Source organism: Giraffa tippelskirchi, chromosome Y (genome assembly GCF_054371585.1).
Source record: "Giraffa tippelskirchi isolate mGirTip1 chromosome Y, T2T-mGirTip1v1.2.pri, whole genome shotgun sequence".
Taxonomy (NCBI): Eukaryota; Metazoa; Chordata; class Mammalia; order Artiodactyla; family Giraffidae; genus Giraffa; species Giraffa tippelskirchi.
In genome coordinates, this window is record NC_137290.1 from 25,085,282 (window position 1) to 25,092,437 (window position 7,156).

Genomic DNA, 7,156 nt, shown 5'->3' on the forward strand with positions numbered 1-7,156 from the left:
GTCAATCGTAGCCAATCATGACAAGCAGAATCTGGAACAAGTGACTATCTGACACTGAACTGCACCACATAACAAACAACTCAAAGGAAATACCTAGACCTCTCTTTAAATTATGCTTATTATCATTTTTCAAATTTGTGTTCATTATTATTTCCTTAACTTTCATTTCTATATTTTGTCCATGTAATGCAAAGAGCTGACTCATTTGAAAAGACCCTCATGCTGGGAAAGATTGAAGGTGAGAGGAGAAGGGGACGAAAGAGGAAGAGATGGTTGGATGGCATCACCGACTCAATGGACATGAATTTGAGTACTCTCCAGGAATTGGTGAGACACAGGAAGGCCTAGCATACTGCAGTCCGTGGGGTCACAAATGACTGGATAACTGAAGTGAACTGAAATGAATGATTGCCTTTCTAATACTAATAATACTAATAATACTAAGCAAACCTATTTATTAACATATTTCATATATATATATATATATATATCTCATATATAGTAAGGTAGAAAACAACTGTGATCTGGGAGTCTCCCCTCTTTCTAGGTTCTTAATTTGTTTTTAAAATTTGCTATGAATGATATAACCTTAGGAATCTAACCTTTAGGATCTGTTTTAATTTATGTTTTTTAATCCTGAGTTGACTTCTGTATCCCACTTTGATTCTCCATTTTCTGCTCCCAGACACCTCTATATCTCTGCTCTATGTATTTCTGTGAATCCCATTTGCTATTTCTGGCTATGGAGAGTTGCTTCATCATTAACCTTGATTTTTATTTTCAGTTTTGTATGCACACAGAATTCCTGATGATACTGTAATCAATTCAGTTGCTCAGTCATGCCCAACTCTTTGCCCACAAATCCTTCCAAGTATCAGGGTCTTTTCAAATGATTCGGCTCTTTGCGTCAGGTGGCCGAAGTCTTGGAGTTTCAGCTTCAACATCAGTCCTTCCAATGAACACTCAGGACTGATTGCCTTTAGGATGGACTGGCTGGATCTCTTTGCAATCCAAGGGACTCTCAAGAGTCTTCTCCAACAACACAGTTCAAAAGCATCAATTCTTTGATAAAGATGGGGAGCCCAGCTCCTCATTTACCCAGAGACTTCATTCTTCATCAACCTAGTCTCAAGCTCACGTTAGAAAGAAAGGGAAAATAGGAATGTCCTTGGTATCTGCAGGTACAGACGTTAAGACTCCATATTCCAAATGCGGGGAGCTCAGGTTTGATCTCTAGTCAGGGAACTAGATTCCACATGCCACAACTAAGGGTTCACATGCCACCAAGGAAGGTCAAAGATCCCGTGCCTCACAAATAAGACCCTGCCTAGCCAAATAAATATTTAGAGAATGGGAAAATAGAAGACAGACATATACTCCAGGTGGTGTGCTGTACCTCCTTTTGGCTCCTTGCATCTATCTGAGGAATGGGGACTAATTCGTCTTGGACATGAACATGTGTCTTATTGCTCAGGTAGGGTGCCAACTCCTCCTCACACTGACTGTGGGAAAATGCCTCTACTTAATGACTCAGATCCAAAGTTCCTGCCTGTCCCTACCACCAACCCAACCTCCATGTCTGCTGTGGGTCTTTGTTTCACCAAGCTGGCCCAGATTCCCAAGGATCCATGAGCTTGCATTTCTTGAATTCCTTCCCCTCTTCCTCAGCTGCTGCCTCTAGTGACCCCCAAAACGTAGCAAAGGGACAAAACGGTGGAAGCAGCAAAGGCCCAGAAAACAGTGAGAGACTATGCAGACAGGAAACATTGTCTTTCACCCTGACATCACCTCCGATAGACCCGAATGCACTTAGGCTCTGATAAGGGGTGCCAAGTTCCTCTGACTGTTCCCTGAAAGCAGGTCAGAAAGGATGTAGGCTCCCTCAAGGATCCCTCAGGAACAAAGATGAGCCACCTCTGAGCTAGTTCCACTGGCTGTGAGCTCACTACTGACTTCTCCCATCTCTTTGCTACCCCTACCCGGAACGTCAGCTCCATCCACCAACCTGGTAGAAAGACCAAGGTACAGACTGAATGCTGGAATGCAGGGCTCCTCCAAAGCCTTCATTCTCCCTCTTAACATGACCCTTGCATGCTGCCCTGCACCCAAGAAGTGTGGGGGGGTGCTCCTAATACCACACACCAGAGACTTACCATTTTAAGGGGCCACAGGTAGTCACCCCAAATCCCCACCCAACCCACTCATAGGAGACTGGAGCCACAAATCGCTCCAACTTCATTTATTACCATAATGAGGCAAGATTAGGAAGGGCCCTGTCCCAAGGAAACACTTGGGGTTGGCCACCAGCGAGAATCCAAAAGTGAGCTTTCAAAGCAAACTGGGACAGCAATCTTGTCATTAAAGAAATAGCTCTAAAAATTCTGACCCGAGTGTGCACGTGTGCATTCATGTGTTTGTCTGGTGTGTGTGTACCTGATGATCTGGGGCCCTTCAGAGACACTCTCAGGACCAGGGCTGAAGATGCTTGCAAGGAGAATGGCTGAATGTGCAGCTACTTTAGAGGGGGAAAAATGTGCATTCAATTTTACTGGAAAGGCCTCTTACAAACTGAACAGGCAGCATGAAAGAGGGAAAAAAGTGCACCCCCCCCAAAAAAAAGGAGGAGGAGGACTGATGAACATAGAAAAGAGGAAGTTCCAACTAAACAGCAGTATGATTAGGACTTCAACAGTTGAACTGAGAACATGACAGTAAAAGGGGAAAGACAGGAGGCCCATTTCATCGTTTCTGCTCTCAGAAATGAGGAACCCCTGCATTCCAGAGGGAAAACACAGGCAGCCTTTTCATGCATAAAGTTGGAAAAGAAGTATCTCACAAAAATTCTTCCCATGAAGCGGAGTAGCTGGGGATGGCGGTGTTGCCCATGTTACGGGAGGACATCTTGTTCTCTACAACATTCCTATGTGGTTAACAGATTCCACACAGCTCTTACCGAAAAACACAACTAATCATATCAGTCAGGGGTCACCCAATATTTTCCATAACAAGCCACAGAGTAAATGAATCTCTGCAGGAGTACAGGCTCTACTCCAAAAGTGCCATAAAATATTGTGTTACATGCAGGTGGCTGCGTTCCAATAAAACTTCATTTACAGAAACCAGTTGGGAGCCAGATTCTGTTCACAGGCTGGAAACTGTGCCAGCTGCTGACTGCTAAACTTGGCTTAACACTGGCATTGCTCCAGTCCAGAGTTTAGAAAAATAAGCCTGACTACTTGTCCCCAGCCCCAAACACTGAATTCAGCGGCATGAGGGAAGGCCCGAGCACTGGCCATATAAAGGTTCCTTAGGTGTTTACAATTGGCAGGTAAGGCCTTAAGCTCCTGTTTTGGACCAATGCTGTCCATGAGTACAGAAAATGCTGCATGATTTGCCTTAATCCTTGTGTACCTTGTATGAATCTTTGGGGTTCATACAAACAGATCTACACATCACCAAAATACTCAGGGTTGAGCATGCGTGTGTACCTGTGTGTGTCTGCACTGAATTTTGTTTGTTTATTTTTGCTTTTGTTTGTGTGTGTGTGCTCAGTCATGTCAGATTCTTTGCAACCACATGGACTGCAGTCCAACAGGCTTCTCTGTCCATGAGATTTCCCAGGCTGGAATTTTGGAATGGATAGCCATTTCCTTCTTCAGGGGATGCTCTTGACCCAGGCATCGAACCCACGTCTCCTGCACTGGAGGAGGATTCTTTCCCACAAAGCCACATGGGAAGCCTAAAGGGCATGTTGCCTCCCCGGGTGTATCTAGAGTAAGTGCAATCTCTTAATTTTAGCCTAAAAACTGAATATTCATAATCAAGAACAATGAAAAATAAAGCACTTCTTTTCACAAAACATGAGGTCAAGGAGCTATTGTAATGTGCATTCTAAGGAGAAACCACCCAAAGCCAGGGAGTGGACTGCTCTAGGCTCCCTGGGAGTGGACCTTTAGGAGTTAAGTCTCTCAAACTTTCAACTGTGTATGGACTCAACCATCTTCCACAGAGAGAAAAGATGAGCTTCTCTTTCTCATTTAGCTCCTACTAGCTTATCAGGACACCTTCTACCTCTGCCCTTCTACATGGGGAATACTTGCAGAATTCACCCTGGCTGTCAACATTTGAACTTCTCAGCCGATAGGAAGACAGCTTAGGCTATAAATGCAAACCAGGGATTAAAAGAAAGAAAGAAAGAAAGAAAGGAAGGAAGGAAGGAAGAAAAAGGAAGGAAGGAAGGAAGAAAGAAAGAGAGGAAGGAAGAAAGGAAGGAAGGAAGGGGGGGAAAGGAGGAAAGGAAATGCAGATACTAATATGTGTGTTCTTGTGTTTCTCAGTGTGGACATTTGGGCCTAGTGGGGTCGGGGTAGAGGGCCTGGAGCGATTCTGACACTGCAAAATGTTTGACAGAATTGCTGACCTCCACGCACTAGATGGCAGTAGCACTCACATTCCAGTTGGGACAATAAAAAGGGGTCCAGGGGATTCCCTGGTGGTCCAGTGTTTATGACTTCATCTTCCAACTCAAGAAGCACAGGTTTGATCCCTGGGGAACTAAGATCCCATATGAGACACACAGTGCAGCCCTCCCCTGGACTTCCTGCTTCAAAAGTGTCTAGACATTGTAAGATTGGGACCAGATCACCCAGACTGAGGTTTAAAAGAGCTACCCAAGGAGACTAAATAGAGACAACAGGGACCGAGGATGGACAAAAAAAAAAAGGGGCCAACACTGGTCACACTTTTTTTTTTTTTGGTGGGTGAGGAGGTTGATAAAGAGGAACAGTGATCATAAGTTGCAGGTATAGACTGGATTTTCATTAATCATCTTTCTGTACTTTGACTTGCATAAGGGGGGACAACCCACTCCAGTATTCTTACCTTAAGAATTCCACTGCTGGGCATACACACCGAAGAAACCAGAATTGAAAGAGACGCATATACCCCAATGTTCATCGCAGCACTGTTTACAATAGCTAGGACATGGAAGCAACCTAGATGTCCATCAGCAGACAAATGGATAAGGAAGCTGTGGTACGTATACACAAGGGAATATTACTCAGCCATTAAAAAGAATACATTTGAATCAGTTCTATTGAGATGGATGAACCTGGAGCCCATTATACAGAGTGGAGTAAGCCAGAAAGAAAAACACCAATACAGTATACTAATGCATATATATGGAATTTGAAAGATGGTAACGAAACGCTATATGCGAGACAGAATAAGAGACACTGATGCATAGAACAGTCTTATGGACTCTGAGGGAGAAGGTGAGGGTGGGACGTTCTGAGAGAACAGCATTGAAACATGTTTATTATCATATGTGAAACAGAACACCAACCCAGGTTCGATGCATGAGACAAAGGCTCAGGGTTTGGGCAATGGGATGACCCAGAGGGGTGGGATGGGGAGGGAGGTGGGAGGGGGGTTCAAGATGGGGAACACAAGTGGACCCATGGCTGATTCATGTCAATGTATGGCAAAAACCACTACAATATTGTAAAGTAAGTACCCCAACTAAAATAAATAAATTTATTACAAAAAATAAAAAAGAATTCCATGGACAGAAGAGCCAGGCGGACCATAATGGGATCGTACTTTGTTTGCTCCCATGTGCATTCATTATGTAAATAAAAACATTTCTTTTTCTTCAACTATGCGATTCTGCAAAAATCAAAACACACTAACCAACGCCCAACTCATCCCTGTGGTGTCCTGAAAGAAGACAAGCCAGCTTAGATACATGATGGACTAAAATCCCACTACCTATGTCTCCAGCCATAAGAGGAACAGCCATCCAAACAAAATGCTTTAAGGGCACTTCCTTGGCAGTCAGTGGTTAAGACCATGCTTTCACTACAGGGGGCACAGGTTCCATCTCTGGTCAGGGAACTAAGATTTTGCATGCCATGAGTCATGCCCCACCTCCAACAAAGTTTTACAACAAAAATATAAGCACTTCTTTTTAAGTTAAAAAAAGGTAAAAACTCCTTTATTCAGAAGACATAGGCAGACTGTAAAGAATGGTCTTTCAGGAGGCACCAGATAATGGCTCCTTCACAGGAATAGTATTTTTAGACAGGACATCCTGGCAGATGCTCTTATCAATCAGTAAATCAGAGATCTTCCTCATCTCATTCACTGTGTAAGAAGAAAAAAAAAAAAATCAAGACAACATCTGGAAATCCGGGGTACCCGGCCCTGCATCCATGCCCTCAAAGAAAGCCTGGCTTCCAAAGTCTTGCTTTCTGCAGAGAAAAGCAAGGAGGCTGGTGATATTGACAGTGAAAGAATAAAAAAGAGGAAAGTTTTCAGGTGGGAGGATCGCCCTTTTTCTTCAAAATTCAGGATTGGATAGAACTATTTCAATGGGTGGGAGCTGCTTTCTTGAAGAAAGCACTTTGTGCTTCATTCCACTCCCATAAAAATCCTCACCTAAGCCTTGATTCCTACCTCTGGGACAACGAACCCTACAACACTAAGTGGTGAGGACCCATGAAAGTGAAGAGATGCCCTGTCCTGCAACATTGCAGTTCATTGGTCTTAGTTGAAAACACAAGCTACATGGCAGACAGACCCAAGTCTAAAGGCCAATTTCAACCACAAATCATGCATGATCCTGGGTAGGTAACTTTATTTCTCTGTGCAATGGGGCCTTACCTTGAAGGTTACTATATATTTTAATGTATATTTTTATATTTATATTTCTAAGGAAATGACACCCCACTCCAGTATTCTTGCCTGGAAAGTCCCATGGGCAGAGGAGTCTGGGGGCTACAGTCCATGGGGCTGCAAAGAGTCAGACAGGACTGAACAACTAAACAACAATAACATGGGCAAGTGGCTCAGGCCTCTCACTCTTTCTTTATGCTCTGGGTCAGGGTCTCTGAACGTTAGCACTACTGCCATTGCAGCTGGATAATTCTATGTCATGGGGAATGTTCTGTGCACTGCAGAAAATTTAGCAGCACCCCTGCTCAGCAATCACTTGCCAGCAGCATCCCTCACTCCCCACCTCCGTAAGTTATGAGACCTACTGCTTTGAATCCAACCCCATGAATAAATCCATATTCTCAGAATTACATGTTCTGTCCTGACCTGGCCCGATTCAAGCCTCCACCTGCCCTCATGTCCTCCCCACCTAGGAATCTAG

At 43.9% G+C, this 7,156-nt stretch overlaps 1 non-coding gene across 1 annotated transcript; it reads right to left on the reverse strand.

Moving 5' to 3' along the window:
- Positions 1-5,655: 5,655 nt before the first annotated feature.
- LOC145537870 (small nucleolar RNA SNORA79) lies at positions 5,656-5,802 on the reverse strand. Its single transcript, XR_014076466.1, has one exon. It is a non-coding gene; the product is annotated as a small nucleolar RNA SNORA79 (small nucleolar RNA).
- Positions 5,803-7,156: the final 1,354 nt, after the last annotated feature.